The sequence below is a fragment of the Vanellus vanellus genome (assembly GCF_965231255.1).
Source record: "Vanellus vanellus genome assembly, chromosome: 1".
Lineage (NCBI taxonomy): Eukaryota > Metazoa > Chordata > Aves > Charadriiformes > Charadriidae > Vanellus > Vanellus vanellus.
The window spans coordinates 95,902,548-95,930,369 of NC_138905.1; the positions used below are offsets into that span (position 1 = coordinate 95,902,548).

The window sequence follows — 27,822 nt, forward strand, 5'->3', positions numbered from 1 at the left end:
AGGTCATCCCAAACATCAAAGGCAGCAATGAAGATGACACACAAATAACTATGAGAGAAGGACATAAAAGAAGATGACTCTGGAGCAGCTGTCAGAATAAAGGAAGGAAAACTGAGGCTGGGCAGACAATAACAGATCAGAGAAAGAAATGCTGGCAGACTAGCATCAAGCTGAGCAGTGAAAGCAAAAAAGGAAAATTCACTATTGCTGTCCCCTGGAACAGAAAGCCAGTCAAGCTAAGAGGAAGAACTTGGTGAAAGAACATAACTGTCATAGTACTAGCCTTGCCAAACTTTTAAGTCCCTTAAAATAGGCAAAATCAGTGTCTAAGACAAGAAATGAACAGGAAACATATGCTATTTATCTGGAAACCAGTATTTAGGACAAAATGACAGAATTCTGTCCTTGTATGAATGTAATCAGAGAAGTTGGAAAAAGGGAAAAAGCTGAAGATGTTGCAAGCGTAAGGGAGGAGAATGCAGAGCTCCCATTGCACGTAGGCAACTAACATGGGTCCAAAGACATGTCTAAACTAGAGACGCTGCAAGAGCTCTGTGAAGGTTGGGTATGGGAGCAGACCAGCTGTGACTACAAGAACACAGTGCAATTTATTAGCTCATAAACTACCAACCTGGCCAGTAATCCTCATCTGGCAACAGTGACTCTCTCACAGTAGCAAAGACATAGTGTAAGAGTATGGGGGAACTTAATGCTGCGGGGGATGAACGAGAGCCCTCCATCCCTATGAGAGTCTTTTTGAAAGCAGAAACAGCTCCCAGTTGGACAGAATCAGAAAACTGCATCTCTTCGATTCAGTCCATGAAGTTTGCTAACAAATATCAAGGATAAGCTTAAAACACGGGTTTACATATCTGAACTCTGTATACACAGGGACCAAAAACCTTTTGGGTGCACAGGATTCTGGAGTTGCTGAAAACAAGCGATACAGCAACCCTGAGCTACAAAAATCAGTCACTGATTTTCTCATCTGTCCGTCAGGAACAAATTAGACCTCAGGCCTGCAGCCTAAAATCCTTGTCACAGTTTCTGCAAGCTCTATTTTTTCTAGGGTAAAAATTATATCCTCCCAGGCATTAAAACAGGATTGTGTTTTAAAGTCAAATTAGTACCATAACAAATTCTGGATCAATGTACTTCAGTCCCAAAGTAATTTCTTCTTTCTGCCCACTCAGTCCTTCTCCAAGCACCTACGCAACGCCTAACATCGTGAGTTTGGTGGCATGGGAAGCCACGCGGTTGGAGCTTATCTCAAAACAACCACTTTCTGCTCGAGTACAAGACCAAATCTTTACACAACAGTAACTACTTTGACAAATTCAGGATGGATGTCAACTCCAATAAGGGCATGAGATACCTATATTTATATGAAGCCCCTGATTAATGTCTTACCATGTCCAAGTGCTTTAATAATGACAGGAACTGAGTATATGGAACTTGGCATCTGGGTAAATGATGCCCGTGTATAAAAGACAGTTTGCATCCCATCTGAGCAACAAACTAAAACAATGTGGTCAGCCAGTACTGATTTTTGCTGTGCTTGTAGTTGAGGTAAATCCAATCTCTATTTACCTATACCTCATGACCGAGAAGAGATCAAATCCAGTGAAAGATTTTAAGAGAAAAGAGTATTAGATGTAGACAGGAGAGCTAAAGACCCCCACATGACAGAGATGTAATTTGTTTAATTTGTGCCATGGAAGCCCAGGGAGAACTGAACTGTCAGGCTGCCTGTGGCTCTGCACAGGCTTTTGTGCATGAACAACATTTTAATAAACACTGTGCCCGTGCCCTAAGCGATTACACAGACATCCTCAGAGCTACTGAAAGACAAAACTGACAGAAGGATGAATCATGACCCCAAATGGGCAGTGTCACAGAGCCCGCAGAAGGCCAAACAGTAACCACAATTTCACCCCCAATTGACAGTGTAATACAGCTCCTATCCAACCTATGCATCTTAACAAAACAGCAAAACCCTATACCAGAATTGAAGCAATAATTCAAAAGATGCTCAGACCATGGTCTGAGATGCATGCGTTCTGCAAGGGAGAAAGGGAGGGAATGAAATAGTCAGCCTGAGGGTACACTCCAGTACTTCTGCAGTGACTTTTGTACATAAAGTCTTGCATCTTTTCATTGTCTCAACACTCTAGGCAGTTGCCATCATCTAAAAAGGAAAAAACTCAGCAGTCCATGAAGAGAATTATTTGGGCCTGTAGCTACTTGTGTTTTACCATATAATTAAGCTGTTGAACTGAAGTGAATTAAAAAACAGGTAATTTATACTGTGGATGATGTGATGCGTGGTCAAATATGAAGCATATTGGTGAGTCTTATTTTCCAGTGTAAAAGCTTGATCTGCATAGGAATTCAGACTCCAAGCCTAAATACTTTAGAGATTTATTCAATTACATAAGACAGACATTCAATACTTTTCTGTTATGGGGGCTGAAAAAGCGCCAGTGAATTTCTGCGCTCTTCTACCTTCTGAGGACTACACGTTGCAGTCATGTTAGAAACGTGGCAACTGAATTTAGGAGCAGTCCTTGCAGTTTAACTCCATAATCAATTAGACTGAAAGAATATATGTTTCCAACTCCTATGCAGACATTCGTAGTAATTTTAAAAGGGATGAAAGTGTCCTGATAGCTTGATTCTGAGCTGCTATGATGCAGCTCAAGCATAAAGTCATTCAAATTTGGTGTGAAGCAGTGGACTTCCTGTAATTTTAATTGTTTCTTAATTAGAGAAGAGACTATACTGCATGTGTGGTTTATAACATTACATAACACAAATAGCATTCATTTTAGCAATTGTCTAAATGCACATTTAAACAATTAGCCAATATATTGCCTCAAATATCATCATGTCCAATAAAAAAAAAAAATCTTTTAAAAGCACTCAAATGCAGTGAACAGAAAGAAAACCATAAAAACCTAGTTAAGTGACGCAAGAAGTCTAATCTGAACTAGGTAGACGGAATGTTTTGGTTCTGTGGGTTTATATTAAAAGCTGGCAAAGGGACTAGAAAAGAGATAGGACAAAATCTTCAACTAAATTCAACAACAACAAAAATATTTTTAGAGAAACACAAGGGTAGTGGTAGTACAGAAAGATGACGTGGACAGGCCACTGACTCTGTCTCAATGTATTACTCCAAACTCAGCTTTTGGGAACCCTGTCCACCAAAGACACTGCTCACTTTCTCTCTCTCCCTCTTTGCCAAACACTGATGGTGTAAGTGCAGGACAGGGAGAGATAAGAAAGATCATAGAGAAGGGAGCTTACTACTCCATAGTAGACTTCAATTCTTTTAAATTTATTTAATGTACCTCATATTATCATATATATCTCGTATGCATTATATCATCACATAAATATCCCCTGCTTGCCTCAAAATCTCTCAGTCAATGTGTGTTCCCCCACGCTTTCTGTGCTTCTGTGCCCAGTTCCACTGAGCTGTGTAATGTAAGCTAGAAATTTTGCTGATGGGCTCTTGTGTTACTCCTATGTGTTCATGCACCTTTTCCTGTTTTTCCTTTAAAATAAAAAAGTTACAATAGACTTTCCTCCTCTTCTCTTTCTACCCACATAATAAAGAGGTACTTTCACCTATACGTGCCAGAGCAAATGACACAAAACTAAAGGACTAGGTATTCTGCTTCTGGCATAAATGACAACTCAACTATTGTAACCTTTGCTTGTTCTCTAGAAGGAAGTTGCAGAGGCCTCAGTTCATATTTAAATCCTTTTTTTTTTCTTTTTTCTTTCGGAGAGAGATAGAGAGAAATCTATGGTTGACCAGCAGCGTCAGGGAAGCCAGCTCACTCCTAACTTAGAGAGTGAGAAGAACCGTAGGACAAACAACAGCTACGAGTGACAACTCATCACCAAGCAATGAAATTACAACTAAGAATAAAGTTTGGAATAAGGAAGAGAAAAACAAAGCAGGAAAAAAACCCAAACATTGGGACAGAGGACCAGAACAACTGAAGGGAGATGGAGACACATAGCAATACTGAGCTGTAGAGCCCATGGGAGATCATCAACTCTGGGATTAAATCGCACAAAAGCTTCCAGAACACATTCAGGTTTGTTCTGAAAACTTGACAGGTAGTATATGGGAATTATGAATATGAATAAATATGTTATTGAAGCAGCTGCTTATTTAAGTAAAAGATCAGGAAAGACAGGAGTCAAATGCCTGCCAACAAAAATGGCAGGCTTCTCCCGCAGGAAGAACACTGTAACCTTAAAAAAACCCTAGGATTGAAGTGCCTGATTTAGTTCTAAATATCTGAAGGGGGCAAAAAAGAAAGATAGGAGGACAGGGCTGTTGCAGCAGTTGGGGTTGGAAAGCAAAGCAGAGCTGTGATAGTTTTATTCTAGTTTTAGAAGTGCTGTATGCAGAATTGACTGAAAATAGCCAGGCAATGATGCCTGTTGCATTCTGGAGATTAGGATCAGGCAAAGGCTTTATGTTGGCTGCCAGCATTTGAATAGTTTTGAGACATTTCAGAAGATTATGTGATTCCAGCAGACCTCTTTTTTTAAAAAGGAAAAAAAAGGCCTAGTGGGTGCTTTTAATAGATGTTGAGTACAGTCAGGCTTTGTTTGAGAAAGCACTGCTTATTCTGAAATAAGCAGGATCCAGACAAAATGCTTCATCAGTTCACTGCCTCCTAACAAGATCTTTACTTAAGAGCTCTAGGCTCTCATCTACCCATTGATTTGAGTAAATCCAACTTGAAAGAGAAGTCAGAAGGACCTATCGGGGAGCAAAAGTTTTTAGCTAAACAGGCAGGTCATGGGTGATGTTAAATATGGAGAGTTATTCCAGGACAAAACAGTGTATCAAAAGCTTGTACCTACCTGGATTCTGAGCTGTGAATATCGTCTGCCCTCAGTGTGAAAAGAGCCTCAAGCAAAAGTGATGAGGGAACTAGTTTGCTACCTGAGCAGGATCCTCACCGTGTACAAGATGACAATCACAAGCACTAGGGGAGGTGTGCTCATGTTTTCGGCCAAGAGAAAATGAGATTAACAAGAGATGACAACCTGTGTGATTAAAAATAACCTGCATAACCCTTGTATTCCTTCCGTGAGCAGTGACAACTGGATAGCTTCAGGATTCCAATTTAAGTTGGACAAAAGCAACTAGAAAACTGATACAAGACCACAACACTTACTTCACTCAAGACACTCAGTACTCACCAGCTATAGAAATTCTTTTTCCTTTCTTTTTTCTTGGTCAAAAATTGGAAATAGTGACTCACTAGCTCTGTATCCTACAAATCCTACCCCCTGTAAGGAAGTTTAATCATTCACAGCCACTCCCATCACATTGCAGTCAGTTGAAAAGGCTTCAGTTTTTAAAGGAAACTTGTGATTTTCTTAACATTTTTTTCTCATAGTGAAGTAAGCCATTTAAATCTCTCTACTTTATTACATGTTCCAGTACACCAAGCAGTCTGAACACAGGGAAATGGATTAGATAAATAGAAATATTTTTGTTATGACCTAATTTAAGGAACTTAAAAATAATACGACTACTTCAAAAACTGCAAGGCATCAAAAGGTTTAAAAATATTGTGGAGACATGAGAGTGCAAGATATCTGGCAAGTATTGATAGAGTAACATTTAACTCGAATGAGAAACAGGAGGCATTCAGAAACACATGGTTACCATTCACATAAATTTATGACCAGGGCATTTCTGTTACTGTAATACTCTTTGTACCAGGAGCCATATGCAATGGCTTGCTCTTTTATGTGCAACGTCCATTTATGTCATATTCCCCAAAATTAAAGAAAGGTTTGAATCTGGAATTCACTGGCCACCAGTACAATGGAAGAGATGAAGGTAGTACAGCTTCTGCTCTTTGTAAAAGAAATCAACGGCCCTAGGAGAAGGAATACATGTAGCTTTTACAAACTTCTCAATAAGTGATACAGGAAATGGCTAGGCGACAAAAAGTATACCTACCTCATCCTACATCCAATTAAGATCAGTCTAGTACAGTTCAAACTTCATCTTTAAGAAAGCTGCCTTATGTTCCATCAAACTAATGAAAGCACTGCTTCCTTGATTACCTTAAAAGTTCATTTATGCATTTGCACTAGCGCTGAAACTTCATTAACATTATAGGCTGTTCTAGAGGACGCCTTTAGTAAGCCACCTCCTACCACACACTCGATGGTTTTCTGGTTCCTTGAACAGAATTTTAAAATCAACAGTGCAAAATACGGTCTGAAAAGCAGACACACAATACCATCTGTATTGCTATTCTCTCATTAGTTTTACAGTTTATATTATCTTCCATATTATATTCCTTCTTACAGAAGCACTTGGACATCACAGCAGCCTGAGTAATAAACCCCCAAATTATAAATAGTAACAACTTCTTATCAGGCAATAAGTGTCCAGGATCACAAATACGGTGAAGCAATTCGTAAACTGGAGAAATAATGAGTCGTAAGAAAAAATATTCCAACCCCTATCACAAACTGTTTTTCCAGAGGGTGTCCACCTCCACCTGTACACAAAATTCACATTGTTAAGATGTAATGGGAAGAACTCCTCAGCCACATGCTGTTCAGCTCAGTCCTTTGATTCTTGAGTATGATGCTTGACATCCTCAAATCATTCTTAACTCCCCGGTTTGCCAGGTTTATGGCTCCTCCTAAAGGCATTACTTCAAGGGAAGAAAAATCCTATACCTAAATCAATAGGAAACACCACTGCCATAACCCTAACCCAAGCTTGTTTTACCTCCTGCTGTCCCTTTAAATTCCACTGCATGTATCTGCATCTTTCTCTCATCTCTTGCACTCCATTGTCCTCTCTCTGAGGGCATTGGCCCAATACAGCACTGTAAATCCCTGAATCGGGCATCAGTTTGTAGCACATCTACCCAAATGCAACACACAAGCATACACCAGCACACTTATGTTTCCAGTGCCTTGGCAAGCTCACTCAAAACTAGGCGAGGTATTTCTGCACATCTTTGCACTGCACTATGGAATCAGGCTCCCTAAAGAAGAAGTAATCTTTCTGCTGTTTGCACAAAGCCCCTAGGCCCTGCACAAATAAAACAACAATCAGTAGGGATAGAGCCCTCTTGTATATTCCTAAAAACCACAAGTACACTTAGTTGGCTGCTGAGAGAGATGTTTTCCCTTTTCCTCTGATAAAATAATATGTCAGTGTGGTTCGCCACAATAAAACAGGGACAGAGGAGTTGCAACACAACACAACTCCGCAGGAGGCCATGCACGGGAGACAGAACCCAGCCCAACACCTATGAGAACTCCAACCTGAAACAGAGACAGAAAACTCCATGTTTTAATAGCTCGTTCCCATTTCTTTACCACAGTGCAGCCATATCCAAAAGCAGCAAGGCCGCAGCTGAGGTTAAACCTAGACAAAAGTTTTCTTATAGCTTCTTCAAAGGGAGATGGTTTATTAAGTCAGAAACATTTTATCCTGTGAGTTAGTGAAACATCAAAAGCACAAAAGCATCACTGTTCCAAAAGAAAGGAAAACATTTTCATGCAATATACTCGTTCCTCCAGCTTCCCTGACCATTGCTTCATCAAGGACGTCACTTTTCCTACCTCTTTCTACTAAAAAGGCTACTTTGGAGAATGCTAGTGCATTTTCCAGATTGAACATCTTGTTTTGCTTCTTTGTTTGTTTGCTAAAAAAAAAGAAAAGAAAAAAAAGAAAAAACAAGCCCCACCACCATCCCAAAATGACCAAAAAAAAAAAATTTCCACTTGGAAGAAGCATTCTTGGCAGGGAAAAAAAAAAATAAGTACCTCACGCACACAGACGAAAGATTGTTGGTTGTTTCACTCTGCTGGAATGCTTTACAAAATCTCTCACATCCCCATATGGAATAAAATGTCACAGCAGTTCTCGACACTTCACCTATATTTTACAAATAACTCAGTTAAGAGGTCATGTAAATTTTGTTCTCATTTCTTCAGTGTGCTTTGATCTTTCTACAGTATTTTTAAGGCGATTTTCAGATTATAGAGAAAATGGATTCCATTTAATGGACAGGTATTATCATACTGGAGAGTAAAGAGGAAAGGAGAGAAATAAGGTTATGTATTACGGATAACATTTTCAGAATTTCCGACATGAGTTACAAATTTAATCTCATGAAATTTCAATGGGATTGAGAAGCCCAGTATGACATAGATGTTGTCCCCATGCTAATTAGGTAAGTACATGGAACTCCCCCAACACATTAGCTACAGACTTCCAACCAGGGTTGTGCCTTACTCAAAGAAAATATTAGCCACAGACAATCCCTCTCACAATGCGTGTAAAGCATAAGGGCATGCAGCATTATCCACATCACTGGGTATTACAGACATCACAAATGTACGTCATGGTTTGTCTTACCTGTTTACTCGGGGGTTTTCATGACCACGGTTCAATTCCTGCTCAAGGCCACAAAATGGGAAACAAACTTTTTTGGAAGTCAAGGCACTGGGAGAATTTTAAGGGCCTATTCTTTCAATAACTACAATCATCTGAAATTAATAAGTGAAATATTAAAAAGACATTTTCTGTCCAGCTTTCAACATTTGCGGAGATGTCTGCTTTTTTTCCATCAGCAACTGAGCAGCCAATAAATGAGAAGTTCAGGAAGCTTGTAATGTTGCCATGTAAGACATTATCACCCCAAACCTTTAACAGTAGCTTAAGCACACTGTAAACTGACCGCAGTACACTAAAATAGGACAAGAGAGTCAGTATGCATCATTTGTGTAGGACAACATAACAATTTTACACCATTTGTAACCAACTTCTTGCTGCTTGTGTTATACAATTAATGCCATTCACACTTTAACAAACTAAAAAAAAAAAAAGAAAGAGCAAAACCCCCAAAGGCTTCACTGCTTTTCCTAAATGTTATTAACCCTTTCCTCTGTTGTTATAAAGACATTCCTATTGGTATGGATGACCAATGGAGGGTTTACAAATTAATAATTCCCCAAAGCTGCTTTAAAGCTACATTTCACAGATTTTTTTAATTCAAGTTCCATATTAGAAGAGGAGATTAGTGTCACTGTTATAGAGATTACTGCACATTAGTATAAAGACTTACAGAATTTTGAGTCAGTGCCATCGAAGCAGAGCATTCTGCTGTATGGGAAACTCTGTTACTGCACTTATAATAGCTCATAATATGTTCAGAAATGCAACAAATTAGAAAAAATCTCATATCTAATTCATCATGTTCATATATTTAAAATAATGAATGCAATGCTTTACAATTATTTGCTCTTCCATAAACATGGTGGTATTTTGACATTTAAGCAAAAAGTCTGCTCTGATTTATTTGCAGATTAAGTTGTATTTTTGTGCTAAATGCTCAGCTACTTTGCCCCACAGACCAAATCATGACATTTGTTCATATATGGTTATTCTCAGATGCATGGAAGGAAAAAAAAACAAACCCCAAGAAGTTACTCAGTTAAAAGCTCTCTCCATCTGCCTGGAGTTTTATTAATAACTCATCACCATGGTATCACAGCATCTTAAGGAAAATAAAACAGACAGATAGTTGCTAGGCTTTCCAACCTCTAAGGATAAAAGGGAATATTTCTTGAGGAAGAGTGGGAGAAACTGTTTTGGTTTTGTTTCCTTATCACCCTTGAGGGCAAGGCTAAGTCAAGAGATGGGCCTTGTATTGTGTTCTGAAAGCTGCAGGTATTGTGGCCACCATTCAAATCTGTCATCCATGACCCAATTCTCTGCACTAGTACTCAGATAAAAAAACAGAAATCCAAGCTGTGAAGGGACAAAACCTAAGCAAAAGGGAATAGGATGAAGGAATGCATTGCTTCCTTCAGCACTCCCATTTAACCCTCAAAAGGACACTTCAATCACATCACTGTTGCCCCATTCATATTAACCTAAAATAAGCTGTTTGCTGATGTACACTGAACTCTGCCCTGCAGAAGGGGCTCCAGGATCAGCATAAGGCATGGACTTGCCCTCACTGTGCACTACAGTGTCGTGCCATAAATGCTTCTGACAGTAATGGTGGGAACCAGGGAACAGTTCAATGACAGTTCCTCTACCCAGAAGTCTCAGCTGTTTCCCAGAAGTCTTTTCAAAATTACTGGGTTTGAGAAGTGCAACCCTTTATCTGTAGCGGTCTCCCCATTGACACCAACAGAGAGGATGTCCCCATGCCTCTGTCAGGTTTGGGCTCTAGATGGAATGGGCAGCCTACACGCACCCATAAACATTATATGCTTCAGTAAGTGAAGTGAGCTCAAAATATCCTGTAACATCTTCAGAATTCTAATATGGAGAAGCATCGAGTTTAAATGCAGTAAAACACATATGGCAGACAGGGTTTGTTTGCAGTCCCCACCCCCTTTCAAAAAGCATGTACCGCAAGGTTGCTCATGTGTCACTGTTGCCACACTATTATTCCAGGAAAGAACGGGCAGCAAAGGGAAATCCGTAAAAACAACACATAGACTGGAGTGTGCTTTCTACTTACAAATAATTACAGTATTGACTATATTAATTCTAAGGCCAAAGAGCATTACAGTCAGAAGACACCTTTAGCTGGTACGCTACTCTGCTGCAGTGTCTCATGAGCAAGAAAGCTTTACAGAACCCATTACGTCTAGTGCCAGGGAGAGACATCCAGACACAAAATCTATCCAGTATCCTGTCTGCAAGAGGTACAGTTGGTGGTTACACCATTTCCTTCCCTACCCCTGTTAAGACGCAAAAGCAAACAGGGTTACAAAAAAACCATGGGATGTGGCAGATTCATCTCCAGTGCCATCTCTTTAAAGTCCCAGCACTCATTACTTTCTTCACACGTATGGTTAACACAGCAAAAAGATTGTGCAGCTCAAGGGGGAGAGCAGACGAGAAGCACCAGAGAAGTGCCCTCCCCACCGAAGGGCTGGCATGACACGAAGCGCCACACGCAGCAGGCCTGCCCTGCTCGCTCTGAGACGCTGCTGTAGCTCAACACACTTCCCTTTCAGAAGGGCCTTCCCTCCTGTGTGCTGTTTATTCAGTATTTTAGAAGGAAGGAAACTGCCCTTTATCACGTCTTTTTCACACTCACGTTACTACATGCCGAAGCAAAAGTCTGTCACCTCTATCTAGTATAAAATGCTGCATTTTGGTCTCTCAGGTGCCCTTATGTTAACTTTCTTACAGTTACAAGAGAAGTTAAGCACAGGAAGAGACTGTTCCCCTTGTCCTTCAGTTGCTTGGCTAATTAGCGCAAGCCACAACAAGCCAGAAAATCTTTTTTGTTTTTGCTAGATAGCTGTAGCTCTGACAAGGCAATGATTGCTGCAACATGAAGCTGTGTGCTACGTAGGGTCCTCCTTTTAGGGTGAAAAAAGAAGCGGAGGTCAAGGTAAAAATCTCTGGAAACAAACAAGCAAGCAATCACCCTGATTTACCCCTGCCTGTCAGGCCGGGTGCATTTTGTCTCTGTACCCAGAACATATACAACTAATTCTGTTTTCTAGAACTGCAATTGTTGATTGATGAGTCATCTTTCCTGTAAATTTATTTTTTTTAAGTGATTTTGGCATTGTTCCTTGAAATTCCTCTCTGGCTATGTAATGGAAATTTTGACCTCACACTCTGGTTTCTTTAACATCAGAGATACCCTGATCGTGAGTTTAGGAAGACCAAACAGTTGAATAAAGGATGCAATGAAGAAATCTATAGCTTAAAAAGAAAGCTGTACTAAATAAATTCTCAAGTAAATATTTAGCTGTAGGGCCATTAGGTTATGTTCCTAATAATACAGCAACTCATTTATCATCATTAAGACTGCATGGGGGGAGGGGTTTGCTTCCTTTTTTCCCCTCCCAAAATTGGCCATGTGGCCAAAGATGCTGGCAAGTGAAACTTGGCATATATCAAAGTTCATTTTTTTCCTTTTAATTAGCAATTCCCCATATCACGTTTTTGAAAATATACTGCAATTAGTAGTCAGAAAACAAAAAGTAGAAAAATGTAAACCAGAAGAGAGTAGAAAGAAACCAAAAGCACCAAATAATTCATCCATGAGGCAGAATTATTGCATAGGGTAGCATAACTTTTCAGATTGTAACTAGCATGATGAAGGATTTTTCAGCTCCCTATACTTCCTGCATTTGGAGGCAATGTGGAAAGTACATGGCAGCCCAAGTTTCTCAGATATGCTAAGTTCAAAACATGATGAAGAGCTTGGAATTTTGCACTGCGTTAGTCCCACAAGAAAAATTAGATGGATCGTTATAGCAAGAATCAAAATTGAACACATTTGTGAACTACTGCGATTTATCTAAAATGTCACTTAATAGAAGAAAAACTCCTCAATCCACTCAGTCTGCATTCAACTGGCAGGAAAACCCTGCAGCGCTCAGAAAAAGACGGATGCTCCTAGCACCTGCTGGAGTCTCCAACCAGTAATTACAATCAGTCAATTACAATCATCATGGTAAGCTAAATCTAAGAAGTGGCACATTCATGACTCACCAAGGCTAGGCCTATTTAAAATGAATTGACATTCATGCTTATCTTCCAAATGTTAAGTGGGATAGCCAAGGGACACGACAACATGAGCTTCAAAGTATGCATTCTTGGAAAAACTCTACAGGGGATTTCTCAAATGAGAACATCGTTATGGTCTCTGGTAATTCTTCACGGTCATGCCAGAGGGCATCCTACTCCGTTCCACCCATGTTTAGCTTGCACCACCAACCAGCTTTCATTCAGGCCAACCAAAGGAGAGAGTGTATTTGGAAATGAGCTCCACTGCTCCTCTAACCACAAGGCAGTCCACACCAGTCTCTTCACAGGCTTCATTAGACACTGACCAACTTAAATGGCCAATTTAAACTGTGAAGAATGCAACAAGTTTGAAACTTTGAAAAGAGTAACTGCTTTTCCCCGTCAAAGTAGCCATCAACACAGCACTCCAAATGGAAACTGTGCACCCACCAGTAAAGGAGCTTTGACCACATAGGCTGGGACGTGTGACTGTGCTGCTGGCGCTCCAGACATCCTTACAGCTGCTCTGAAACTCATAGGAACGTCTGTCCTCAGTCTGTTGCTATGATGGAATGAGTTAATGTGACTTGCACAGGTGTGATGACTGACTGATAAGGCTTCCAAAAATACTTGTGATATTACTGGGATAAAAAAAAAATAAAAATAAATCAATGTATATCAATGTGTAATCACATTCCCAGCTCTTGTTATAACTTTAATGAAGTTGAGTTCCCCCAAAAAAAGCATTCTCGTGGGAGGAGGAGAAGGAAGACAGTTTAATTTGTTTTTTACCTTTCCAGTCACAGCAATCAAACTAACAGCTGGCAAACCTCATCCTTTGTTAAAAAAAAAGCCAACAAAAAAAAAAAAAACAACCAAAAAAACCTTCAAATTTCCATATAGAGAAGGTCTATAAAAAAAAAAAACAAACAACCAAACAGCTCAAACTCTCTGAGAACAGGTAACAACCAAGCTGAAACTGTTTCTATATACATTAATGGCTCAGAGATGGATCTAGATTAGTAAAATAATGCCTGTGACCTAGGGTGAAATACGGAGGATTTTAATACAGGGTAGTACAGACTCCCTTACATAGCACCATTAGTGGATACAGGAGAGAGTGGACAAAAGCTTTCTTATTACACTGATTGAGGCAATTTTAGGTAAAGCATTTCCAAATTCTCAAAATCATTCTCTTCAGTTTCATAGGCAATGTTTCATTGATTCAAATGTAAGTCATATACTAGGCGAGTGGGGTGTCCATTCTAGTGACAAACATACAAACAACATAAGCAAAGTTGGGGAGAATATAGGGAAAAAACATTTAGCATCTGTGTAGTTATTTGAGCTGCTAGGGAAACCTCCCCCAGCTGTTCCTAGATGTTACCCTCAGCTGCTTCCCTAACCACTAGCATGTCTGCTCTCGTCCTCACTAAATACTAGTGTTATTAACTGGATCCATACATTACTTCTGGGAGAAACATTAATATATCGTTTGTAAGCCTGTCACGTGCCACATCTCTTATTAGAAGCTGAAAAGCTCAATAAATGTAACATGCTAAACTCGGTAACAGGTTATGCCAACAAAACAGGAAATAAATATTCTCCTCAGTCTCCTCTCAATCAGGGGAAAATTCAGCAAATATCAGAACAGCCTCATTTTCACACACTAGTAGTATTTTTCAATTGATTGTGTGAGGCAACATTTTAAATACTTCCATCCACCTCATAAATAATGTTGCATGTCTAGGGAAACTATCAACACAATCACTAAAATATCTGAGGTCTGTAGTTAGGTAGAGAAGGAGAAGAGTAGCTGGGCCAGAGGTTCCTGACACTGGAAATGAGAAGGGTTTGGGCACAGGGTAGAGGAGAGAAAGAAACGCATTCCTCTTCCCAGTGCTATGATTATGTTATGTATAAATGTACCCGATTTAACTTGGGTAACAATCCATGAAAACATGACAGCTGAAACTATCAGAAACCAACAGCAGAAACATATCAGAAAGCACTCTACTGCCTGTAAAATAAATTTATGTTGACTTAATTTTCATCCTCATTAACCTCCCTCTGCAAAACCACTAACAATAGACATTCATTGGCTGGCGGGAGAGGAAGGGATACCTCTTGCCTTGGGAGAAAAGAGGAACACACAGCCCATCCAGCCTGAAGAGGAGAAGAGTAGGTGAGCCAGAGGATGGCCTGACACTGACAAGGAGAAGGGTTGGGGCAACACAGGGAAGAACAACATGTTTCTACTAATATACTACGAGTAGTATCAAGAAGGAAAAGTAAATAAGGAAGGGGTGAGTTGTCAAACTATATCTCAATCTCAAATGTAAACAGCTTTCAACTTGCACAGAGCATTAACAAGAGGCGACAGTCGATGCTCACTACTCAATGAATCGCGCCCATCGTGCACATTCCAAATGCAAGTTTTAACTGTTTTGCGAAATCAGCTTCAAATGTCTATAGTTTAAAAAAAAAAAAAAGCAAAACAAAACCCTCTAAATTTATTAACAATTGCTGTCTGAAAACTGTTCTTTCCTCTGATGTGAGACATTGCTTCTGAACTAATGTTTCATTTAACCCACCTTTGTAAAACATTCTCAACATCCTAGAACTCCTTTCTAAGGAGATACACTATCCACAAAAAGTAATTTGAAAAAACCTGTAATTACATGATTGAATAACCTGAAATTCTCAAGTTATTTAACATATAGGAAATACAATCATCCATCCAAAAGCATTCTTGAAAGTGAAGATATTTCTCAAAAACATAAGGACTGAAAGAGCAACAGAAATAATGTTCTACATAAATTACCAGAGTTAAAGAGGCAAAAGAGAAGAAAACCCATCATTATTAAATGCACCTTTTTTTTAGGGAGACTAAAATCCTTCGCAAGGCGTTCCTCCTATACTCAGTACTGAAATGATCTTCAGTTGTTCATCTACCAAAAATCCTCTCTGCCTATCACCACTCTTGTAGGCAGGATTTGACTACACTTAGGAACAGTGAAAGTGTTGCACTTGTATCCATCGCGGAGGAAGGGGGGGGAGGGAGGGGAAAAAAGACCACACAAATCAAAACTTTTTATCCTAATGTTTTCTATTCTGGAATTTTAGAAATTATCCTAAGCTGTAGTTTACATATAAGCAAGACATGGTATCTGAGTATGATCCAAAAAAGCCCCAAAGGAAGTATCTTTGTAAGACTCTTTGTGTAGTCCACTTCATCTATTATTCTCAATGATTGTTATTTGTAAAATGCATAAGGAAGTAATAATTAATTATTCCTAACTCTCTCAAGTTATTCTCCAGCCTTTTTTACTTTCAGCCCAGCCATTTTTTCTAGTTATTTTCTAGGTATGTTGCACTACACTATTCTATATAATGCGGAGAAAAATACAATCAAGTCATCAAAAAAGCAAGAAATGTACAGATCCATGTCACCGCTATGCTCCAGCTGATACACTGGGTGACCCTGAGCAAATCACTTAGCCACATTCCCACCAAAAACGGAGAAGGCTCCAAACTCTGAAAAATGACTGTCAGACCAAAAAATGTTTACAGAACAGCTTGCAAACATCAAACAGAGGGCTCTGCAAATGGAAAGTATTACAGCATATGCTATATTCTAGCCATGAGTTTTTTAAAAAAAGAAAACAACACAAAAAAAGGAATCTTTACAATCGTGACTAGGCACATATGTTCCAAACAGAACTGAAACTCCTGTTTCTTAGGTATAGCTCTTTGATTTTTCATTACTTATACTTGATAAAGACTGGGTCTAGAAATAAGAAAAATAAATCAGAAGTTCATACATACAAGATTATATGAAAGCTGTTGAAATACTTGATAAACTGCAGGCACAACGAGGTTCTTGGAAAGAGACAGTATCTACTACTGGATTTAATTGCTATAGCTAAAAGTCCAACTTACAGGTACCAAAGCCCTTCTTCAGTCACCTTTGTAAAGTAAGGGATGAAAGGAAAAGAAGCACTTTTCATAAAAGGGTGAGACACAGAAGGGAAAAAACAACCTGTGTCAGGCCAGGATGCAACGAAGCACACACAACCCTTGATTTGACAGATGGAATAAGAAGCCCTTGCCTTTGATTTGCACATGAGAAATCAAGATATGTTGGTGTTTATTTGCAGGAAGGGAGGGTCTCACCATCTGAAAGGAACCCAGCAAATATTTTTTTTCTCCTCCTGCTCAGGCTGGCTGGTAAAATTTGGATGAAAGTGCAAAGAAACCAAATGCCACTCTTTCCTAGAAAAATGCATGTTCCATCCAAATGACTGCTCCCCATGGAGAAGGCTGAGGCAGAGTTTGCATTAGCTTCTTCTGCAACATATCGGTTCCAAGTGCAAAGACGCAGCAGTAGGAACAATGAGAACTTTAATACAGATGGAGGCTCAAGCTGTAAGTGTATGACAATTTATTGATAAAAGCAAATCCTGTTTTAAAGCATACACTGGCCAGCGTTACTGCCAGCAATTAATTATGGCTACGAACAACACTAGCTAAGACAAGCATATGGTGGAAAAAAAAATACAACGTGATTACTCACTGTGCAGGAAATAAGAGGCAAAGATACAAGTTACAATTTTGTCTTTAACATCTACACAAAGTAGAGGTACTCAGGTTTGCGAGTGTCTACTAAAGGAACCCCCTGAGATTATTTACATTTTTACAGGGTCACTTCTCCATTTGATTCTCATGCTTTAAACCAAGCAAACAAGCCAATAAAAACTGAGAAAATGTGATTAGAAAGTGTAAGAGAAGAGACATTTCATTATCCTTGTTTATGCTCCTCACCTGCCTCTGCGTGAAAGAATCACACAAAACAAAGGAAGAAATACACTCATTGATTACAAAGGCACTGCATGAAACCAACTCAACACACATTGTTTCCAAATGCGTAGCATAAGCAAAGCAAAAGCCTACTGTATTTCCCATAATTATCTTTTTCTTAAAAAAAAAACAAACAAAAAAACAACAAAATCAACCCCAACCATTTATACTCTTCATTCAATGTGTAAATCTAAATAGACAGAGAACGGAAATAAGCATTTTCCCTCCACATGTCAAATTCATGAATAGTCTAAACAACTAAAAGCATCAGAGTGCCTAATACCCATTGGTTTCTCCAAGCATTCATCCATACTGCACGTCTGGCAGTGGTTTCAAAGAAAATCTGGATGAAATAACATGATTCAGATGTGAAAAGACTGACAATAAACAGCATTTTCGTACCGCTCAGTCATAAAACAGCAAGCTTTAGTACTGCATGTCCACATTAGGAAAAATGAAACTGTTTCTTCCGAGAACAACATGCTGGGTGTTTGACCCATGTGTCCTGCAATGAAAACCAGGGAAAATTTGTTTCTCTGATTTCCCTTGTTCCATCAACATTTAAAAGCAGTCATGCGTAATAAAGTATAACTTCTAAAGAATCCCAAATTTTCCTTTAGAATTTTACAGAAATAATTTTTTCAATTAATTACCCACTTTTGCCATTTTTAATAAAGCCATTTTATTATGTTGTTCTTAAAGAACAATGCTTACAGAAGAACTTCAAACAAAACCATAAAAGGCTTTTCTCAAAGATCACTAAGATCAGATGGCCTCTGATTAATGCAAAAGCCATTCACTGCAAGCGTGTCATGACGCTAACATAAATGGTAGGCCTACCCATGATAAGGAGGCAGCTACAGAGCTCTGGGAAGAAGAAAACATGAAGCACAGTGACTTCTTCCACATTTTATAAGGGCCTTCCTTATCTCCCTTCAGGTCTCTACAGGAAAGGGTCTTTTGGTAGTTTCCATAACCACTAATTCTTCTATAAAATGGATAAAAGAACAAACACAGTAATGGGACTCACCACATTTCTGGAGTTTTCTAGGCTATAGTGGGCGAATTAACCTATCCTGCTGTAAAAGAAACTTCTCAAATTCAAGTATATAACACAACATACAACTAGCAGATGGTGATTATAAAACATGTATGAGGGAGGCTTGGGTGTGCTTAGTCATACCGTTCACAAGAAAAGACAGATTACTATGGATATGTTGCCACAATGATGCATAATTTCCAAAATTCAAAGCTGAAAATAGATTTCAGAATAGAATTTGAGTAGAACTGCTGAAAACAGCACGATGTGGCGAAAGAAGAAAGTACGTAACTGTACGCTTGCCTTGTTCCTGTAATCTTTCTGTGGCTAACTGCTACAGCTGGAGACGAGATACAGAGCTAGATGGACACTGGTCCGACACAATACATCTACTCCTCAGTACTCGGGAGAAGCCAGATAGAAAGAAGTGATAGCCTTTCTTAGACAGCTTAATCATGTTACTGATGGCGTGATCTTTTTATTACTTAATTATTTAATAGAAGCTCTTTTATTGTTAATGGATGTGGTTTATGCAAATCTTATCCACTACAGATACAGATTTATAAATTACTGTAAATTACAGTGCTGTAATTGGACAGTGTTGACATGCAACTTGAGTAGTTTAGGAACTTCCAGAGGCATGATGCCTGGAGCCAAAGTTTAATTTCAGCTCTGAAGCAGGTTCCTTTTGCACCTTTAGGCTACTCATCTCCATTTCCTTCTCTCTAAACTTGCCTCCCAGGATGGTGCTAGAGGTTTAATTAATGAATGTGAATCATCTTAGCATTGCCTCCTGAATTCCAGATGTAACCAACAATGAGCCTAAGTTTTACTCGGGCAAAACCGTAGCAGCATTTGAAGAAAAGCGTACCTTCCACTATGCCAGTCAGAATTCGTCTTGCAAAACATCAAAACCAAAGCTGTGCTATTTTTAATCTCTGCCAACAAGTGCAGTAGTCTGCCTCTAAGAGTGAGGCCACTGTGAAGCTTTAAGCTTTCATAGACCCTCCACTCTGACCTGTAGCATCATGGCTTCTCTGCTAACCACGCTCAAGTTAGCAAACTACGATGCCAGTCAGATGATAAGCTATGTGTACCTGCCTTCTCAACCTGCAGATGCAGAGCAGACACTATCCCTGGTTGTGAGCACGCACCCACTGGCAGGAGTCACCTCTCCTCAGAGGATACGTCTCCTCTTTCCCACCCACTGCCACAAGGCAGGTCAACACTCAGGCTAGCTGAGCTGCTTGCATGATCACCCCCTAATCATTTCCACCCAAGGCAGGTTAGCACAGATGAGCTCCTTCAGCTTTTTTAGTTGAGTCTGCTCAACCAAGCAGGCCAGAGAACAATTGCCGCTGAGAAAGTGGGAATGAGAGGGTAGAGGAATATCACAAGAGACGTGTGGTAAGTTCTCGTATGTGACCACCATACCGTTAAGCAATGCCAAGGGACTTGTTCAAATTATGTGGCTGCCAGATGCGTTCCTCTTGTGCCTTCACATAATTCACATGACTTCACATTCATGAGACTGACTCCCTGTGCACCAGATTTGCTCACCTCCATCCCTCTGTTCAAATACTTTTATACACTGTGATCCCAGTTGTTTTTTGGCACCAGTATCAAGAAATAATGTCAGGCACGTGTTACTGAAGAGACTATTTTTTTATGTGACACTAAACAGCTTTACATTGTAGAGCAAAAGGAAAAGGAAGCTACTGGAAGTACTGTAACTGGAAAGTGCCATTATTTTCCATCTGGTGACCTCCTGGCAATTCTAGAGGTATCACAGCAGGCACGTTCCTGTCCCACCTCCTGTTTAATTTCTCATTACAATCATCATCATGATCTTATTTTGTCTGCCCATTAGGATCACCTCATCTTACACTGCAGGCTAAAGAGCCTCACTGAGTAATTTTAGACCAATAACTTCAGAGCTGTGAGACAGCTTGTGGGTGAATGTCCAGTATTAGTGACAAGATGGTGATGGAGAAGCTGTTATGCATCTCAGAGGCAAGCTGTTCCTGTAAGTTCCAAGACCAGTTTCAGCAAGTAAATGTCAGGAAAAGATCTGCCAAAAAAATAAATAATTAAACCTACATCAGTCATTTATTACACAAAAAGAATTAAACTGCTGTCAGTCATAATTTCCTCAAGGTCTGACTGTTTCTGTTTAAGTATGAAGTATATTGCCAGCTCCATTAAAGAAAGTGAGGACAAACCCAATGTATGTGGATGCACGTGCCCAGATACACACGCAGTGGAAGACAGTCACTCAAATCTCATGGCAAGATCCATTTCAACTATCTGCTAGTTACCATCCTGGAAAGAGATTATATTCAGATATTGTGATTGATATAAAAAAAAGAGACACATATTTGCTGTTAATGCAAGACAAAACATGAGCATCTCATCGTCAAATTATCTGAAATCTGCCACTTAAATTTAATCAGAACAAGACAGGTGGTCTGCTCATCACCAAAAGCTGGCTGTTCTCAGGGATTTCAGCCACCGTGAAAGCTTCTCAGAAGGTTACAACCAACAAGAGATTGAAACTCACTGAATGTTAAACTTTATTGAATTTCTACTGATATCATGTTACAATCAAGACATTAGAGGCCCCCTGTTACTGACTGCAAACAAGAGACCTGGATACTCAAAGGACTAAGGCGTTCATCTTTAAATTTGTTTTCAGTTGGCAACTTTGCCAGGTCAAAACAAGCAAATTAACATGTATTTTTTTTAAACTAAACTCAGACATCAAATCTTTCCACTATACATACCATTTGTTAGCAAACTCACACATACTTTCCATCCATTTATGTTCACTGGCACTGAAGCAGAGACAGCGTATGAACTCCTTTCCCCTTCCCCCCCCAAGCAGCATTCTCTCCAACCTTCATTAGCTAAACTGAAACTAGTTATAGGATGACTACAAGCAGTTACACATCTAAAACCAATATGTTAGTCAACAACTGATTATATTAAAAATGTGATACTCATTTGGGAATACACTTACAAAAAAACCCTAAGAAATCCCATGGCTTTTTATGAGTCTTTTGAGCTGTAATCTAGTCTATATACACAATTTATAGCATAGAAACTGAGTCAGCTGCTCTGTAATCAAGAAGTATAGCTTTGCAACGACTCAATGTGCATTGTTCTCAACCTACACGAGTCTGAAACACTGCAGTCATTACCAAGGGCAGCTCACCTTGTCTTCCCTCTAAAATTCACAGGAAGACATTTTCACCTTCCCCTCCCACTCAGAAAATTTTCCATATTGCTCTATTAGAAATGAAGTTTTGCTTTTCTCTGCCACAGCTACTGCCTCCCAACTCCCACCTTTTGCCACCTACTGGTAATTAAGCATCTCCAGTACAAGTGCAAGACCTCCGAGCCTTTATTCTGGTTCCCTTCCCAGTTTGCTCTCAGGCTCTGTCTCAGCCTAAAGGAGTCTTGACACCTCCACAGAAAGACTCCCTCTGCCCTGAAATGCCTGGTCTTTTCTTAACATGCTAGAAGAGGCTGGCAAGAGAGACTATACTCTGACCCAGCTTTGAGTCCTCCCTTCCTCCCCACCCTGCTGTGTATTGTCCCTTTGCCCGCAAGTCCAGATCAGGGATGCTGGCAGGAAGGGATGCTGCTCACTTCTGCAGAAGTGAGAACTCCTCTCTACAGAAATGCAGAAACCCTCCTGTGAAAAGCCTTTCCTTTGCATTTGGAACAGACCTGAGTTTAAGTAAAGGCAAATTTTCCTATTCAAATGGGAAACGAGCAGAAAATGCCACACGCATGAGTAAAAACTCATGTGCATGAGAGTTCCTGCTCCTACTAAATATTACCTGCAGTAACAGGCAATGCAGATCCTGCCTCTCTCTCTTCCCCCCTCACCTCCCCCCCCTTTTCTTTTCCCCTTTTTTCTTTGTCTTCAATTACAGCATCAAAAGAAAACCAAGACCTTTTAGAGACATAAATGAAGCATTCCTGCTCTGGAATGGCATCAACATCTGGACACCTGGCAAAACATAGTTCAATACCTACTGTACCTATTTCTCAACCCCCCTGACAGCAAGCATGAATATTCTTGCCTTTCTTCTTATTTACCATCAACATTTAAAGCCAAGGGTGTTCAGAAGTCCATTTCAATGTTTTTTGTTCTTGTTACATTACAACAAATTGCTTTGATCTGGGGGAGGAAGGAGGAGGGGAGCAGAGAACATCTTAAGTTCACAAAGCCAAAAGCCAAGATGCACAAAACTGAAACATTCCGAAGTTAAAAATAATCGTCTTTAAACTGCAAGAGCAGAGCTGTAATTTTGAGCAGTACAGCATGACATCATGGTTTATATGGGGCCAGCTCAATAAATCAAACCGTGCCTAATTAGAGATCCTACTGCAAATCTACATTATTTGGACAAATAATTAAAACAGGACAGTCCGTAACACAAGCCAGATCTGTTTACCAAAATATGTTCTTTTTAAACTTTTATGTTCACTGCTGCTTACAAAGCTTTCACATTTAGTAAATTATAGACCCCTAAGCTTTTATTTTAGGCTGACTTCACTTTCAAGGAATTCTTCAATTAACTTTACGTTGCTTTAAGCCCTTCATCCAACGAGAAAACAATCTGTGGTTTCTTACTTCTGCCAGTGCCAATGGCTGCCCTCCATGTTTGACTTGCAGACTTACTGTCTTTTTAGAGCCAGGGTCTGTTTGTCTAAAACCAGCCTAGTTGTCATAGCATTTTGACAAGTCCTCTGTACAAGGAGAACAAAACTTTGTGGTGGGTAAACTGCTACGAATAACGAAGGTTGTTCTCACAATCTCAACAGACGAGTGCCAAAGTTAAGGAACGCTCAGCAATAAACCCGGAGCTGAAAGCCCTGAGTACCTGAGTTGACCTTCTTTCCTACCTATCCCAATTTTTAATTTTCCAACTTCCACTTTTATCTTCTCAGTTGTTTTTCTAAAATGTGTGCTTTTTCTCAAACCTAAAAGCTATGACATGCTTAAACACTTACAGCCTAAAAACCCCCAGTGCTATCAGACATTACCATCCGTAGATGGTCAGGACGCCTCTGGATTGTTGGAAACGCTGTGGAGACTTTGACTATCAGTTACTGGGTAGATAATGTCAAATCAAGAGCCAAAGACCTTAATAAAAAGCATGAGCTGAACAAAAGGGGCAGGATTAATTCCTAAACTGCACATTTTTCCTCCTAGAGCTTGAGATATTTGTATGTAATTTTTTAATCTCAGATTAAAACAAAGGGGATAGTGGGCAGTTCGCCTTCCTTTTCCCTTCTGACACTTGACTTGCCAAATGCAGCAACATACAGAGGATTACAATAACTGTGAAGGCAACGACTGAGGAGCAAAATGTTTGACACTGTCAACAGAACAGGACTACACAAAAGAGAGCTATGTCTATTAGTGCAGTGTTATGTTGCCAAAATAATTTTCTTCTATAAAATGATAACAAAGCACAGACAAGGAGAAAGTATCATTCACTTCTTAATACACAAATTTTAGATAAAATAATCCAGAGGGTTTTAAAGGAATCAAACCGCATTAAATATTATATGCGCTGCATAACAATGTTTATAAAGACATGGCAAATGCACCTCCCTCAACCACAGCCACCATAATCAGCATATCCTTAAACAGGAATGCATTTTTCAGACCCCCATTTGAATTCTTTGTTACAATAAAAATACATCAAACTTGCAAATTAAGAATTTTTAAATTTTGTTATTTAAGACCGTCTTTGTGGACAGAAATATTATGACGGTCCTTTGTTAAGTGCAAGCATTTGGAGCCATAGCCATTCTGATTCCCTTACATTCTCAGTGTGCAGCAACAAATTTCTCAGGACGAAAAAACCCTGTAACTATTTGGACATACTTCTGAAAGCAACAGTGAAAATTAAGAAAGCAGCTTTCCCAAAGAAGTATCTATTTTTGCAATGTGTGCTTTTAAAACACAATGCTTATGGAATGAAATACTTCAGTTCTCTTGTGTAAACTTGTACAGATTGTTTGCTATTGATCTTTTGAGTCATATTTTGGCAGTAAACTGGTATCCTCGTAGAAAGTATAAGTACTACAGACCAAGTGATGTAATCTACATCTATATCCTTGTAGAAAATATCCTTGTAGAAAACATAAGTACTACAGACCAAGTGATGTAATCTACATCTATATTTAACTCTTTTACATTTTCTTTTTTTTTTTTTTTAAATTATAGAAGAAAGCTCAGGAAAGGATATGAAACTCAAAGACAGATGAAACAAAAAACCCCAACCTAGAATATTTGTAGCTAAATTTATACTTCAAAATAAATAATCTGGACTCCATACTTCAATTTTTTTTTTCCCAGATTATAAAATGGTGAAAATGAAAACCTTCAGAAGAGATAAATTGTTTGTAGGAACGTGGCCCTTTTAAATCACAGGACAGAATTCAGATGAAAGTAAGTAGTGTTTCTACCTGTAGTTAAGATGCAAGACTATGAATTACTTTCTTAACTGAATGACATAAAGTGACTTTATAAAACCAAGGCAAAAACTGATCTCAGGTAAGCGAAATCTACATTTTTTGCACAGTGGATTCTTCTTTCCTGCCTGCCCCCAAGGTACTGTCTATTCAGGGAGGAAGGGCGGAAAAAAAAAAAAAAAAAAAAAGAAGAAAAAAGAAAATTGCACTGTAGCAAGGTTATTCATATGGCCCAGGCTTGTGCTGCGTGTGCAGTACATGTACATGCACTGCACGCTGATGCAACATTCCCTCTCTTCTCCTGCTGCGGCCCAGAGCAAGTACCACAATGTCCGTGGTTTCTGGTCTTTTGTGGAGTACATAACACCACATGGCAGTTTGGACAGAAGCAGGAAGGGCCTATGGAGGAGGGGAACTGACAGAGGGAAACTAATGCAATACTTTTGACTGGCAACTAAAGCTTTGCTCAGCTTCGAACTCCCAAATGGGATAAGTCTTTAACCAACAAATGAGATTGTCAGGAAGGGACAACAGCGAGTGAGAGAGAGTGCAAGAGCAAGAGTGAGAATGTGTGCAGAAGATGGAACACGTGTGCTTCCCTACTTTCCTCCTCTCAGGTTTCTCCCATCAACTGAGAACCACGACCTAAGAGCTTGAGTCTCTGCAAAGTTCGGTTACCCTAAAAATAAGAACATGGTAAAGGCCAATATGTAGAAAACAACTGGAGGAATCCTACCCTTTAAATCCTAGCTCAGTGTTTTCTTACCCCTCTGAAGCAGGGACTCACTGATGCCAGCCTTTTCGTACCTTTCCCTTACTCCTTATGCCACCAGTGTCACTGTCTCTCTACCCTCCTCTCCTTGTCATGCTGCCTCCCACCTCTTCCTCATTGCCACCCAGGAACCAGTTGTGTGAGGAGCGGTCAAGATGAGGATTAACACCATGCACCCACTTCTGAGCAATTACAAGCTTTGTCTCATGGAATAAAGCATCTTGAACTCCAGAGTTCATTTGAGAACATCCCTAATTGCCTTTCAGATGGAATGGCAAGGAAGAAGCATTTTTAAGCCTGGAGAAAACTAAAATTCACACAACTTGCATTGACTTTATTAGAAGCTGAAACCCACGTAAAATCTGTTTGAATATTAAGCAAGAGATTTTTGCCTTACATTACGCAAAGGATCAGACTGGATGGCTACAGAGGTCTGACAAAGGTCCTTCTGACTAAGTTGTGACAATACAGATGCCAGACAATTTCAAAGATCAGGATTATTTCCCAGCATGAATTACACTATTTTTTGTTTTAGTTTTGGTCTTCTAAAACCAGACAAAACCCAAAGGAATATTATGCACACAGCAGCCCAGAGCCTGCCTTTAGATACTGTCCAAATGACACACTACTTCAACCAAGGAGATAGCAATACCTCTGTTTCCATTAATTCTCTGTTAAGAATCACAGGATTCTAACTGTTGATTTCCAGCATTACCTCATACCCGGGCCTCTCACTGGTTAATTAAAACTGTATACATAGAGGAAAAAGAACAAAAAAGCAGAACTGCAATACTAGGAACCAAGAGTGTCCCTGATAAAAGAAACGGACTGCTGTTCTCAACTCCTTTCCATAGGTTGATTGTGAATTGTAACCAGACAAGATCTCCTTTTTCAAGCTTCTAGCAACTGGCAAACATGTCTAATGCACAGGAAGTCATATTTATAGTTGCATTACTCTCCACAATATACCAATTCTCTTATAATCAGAAGTTGTCTCTAGCCTCGCTAAATGAAAGATCTTTTTCCTTGGGATTGCAGCCTTTTAACAGGAAGCTTCCAAATCTACAGTTAGTAATGGCTGTGGAGGGGAAAATACAGTACAGTAGAGCTCCCACATCATTATTAGGCAGTAAAGACATATCAGACCTTGGTTTTCTAAAAAAACCCAAACAACTCTGGAATCTTGGTCTTGCAAATTGCTTTAAATATGCTGTTGAATCATTTAATTTACAATGTGTGTTTAATTTATCTACTTTTTGCTATCAAGCTTTAAATTCTTCTTGGGTATAGATAAATAAAGAACTTACTACTACATAAGCTTTGATATATGCTTGGCCGGGCCTTTGAGCATGCAGATATTCCACAGGAAATCTGAAGTAGTGCACTCCGCTTCATTAAAGGAAAACCTATTTCAAACTTCTTCAGACTACTGCAGGTGACAGTTAATAACTTGTTTGTGCATTTGTACTATTACCTTGCATATAGAAATTTATTAAGAAAAAACCCAAACATCTACTTGAAAATTTCAAATTCTATTCCAGCAATCATATCGGAGTATTTAAAAGGGCACAGCACTAGTCTTGGCCAAGAATTCCCCCTCCTCCCTTACATACAGAGAAAAATACCACATTTTTTTTTTTAAGGAAGATAGAAAAAGAAATCAATACTTTACCAAAGGAGAAATTCTTCAAAAGCAAAACAAAGAAAATCACTGCGAAAGTCATTCTTACCTAAAATTCAAAGAAAAGAGAGAGACTAAAGTAAATAAGATTAAGAATCATCCCTTGGAGAATTGCATTGTCAAAACACAAAGAATTCCCAAACAGTATTTTACAGACATTATGACAGTGTGGAACAAATCTAAAGAAAACAAGCTACACCAGAACAGGAAATTGCAATTTCTTTGAAACAATAATTAACCTTAAGAAGGAAACCACTACTAATACAAACAAACAAGTAATAAAGGAAACCATTTTACCACAGGGAAACCTGTCTTAAAGCAGCGGAACAAGGGAACATAAAGAGTTTGACAGAAGTGACGAGTCTCTACAAAAAATTGGAGCAAATCTGTAATAAGGATTC

The 27,822-nt window shown here is 39.3% G+C and overlaps 2 protein-coding genes across 2 annotated transcripts in view; one reads left to right on the top strand and one right to left on the bottom strand.

The window, feature by feature from the left end:
* Positions 1 to 27,822, bottom strand: part of CMSS1 (cms1 ribosomal small subunit homolog) — a 245,818-nt gene that overhangs the window by 91,937 nt on the left and 126,059 nt on the right. The window lies entirely within an intron of this gene.
* Positions 3,818 to 27,822, top strand: part of FILIP1L (filamin A interacting protein 1 like) — a 149,570-nt gene continuing 125,565 nt past the window's right edge. The window contains exons 1-2 of the mRNA XM_082496615.1: positions 3,818 to 4,112; positions 24,853 to 24,945. The gene's annotated coding sequence lies outside the window, so the exon portion shown is untranslated. The remainder of the gene's footprint in view (positions 4,113 to 24,852; positions 24,946 to 27,822) is intronic.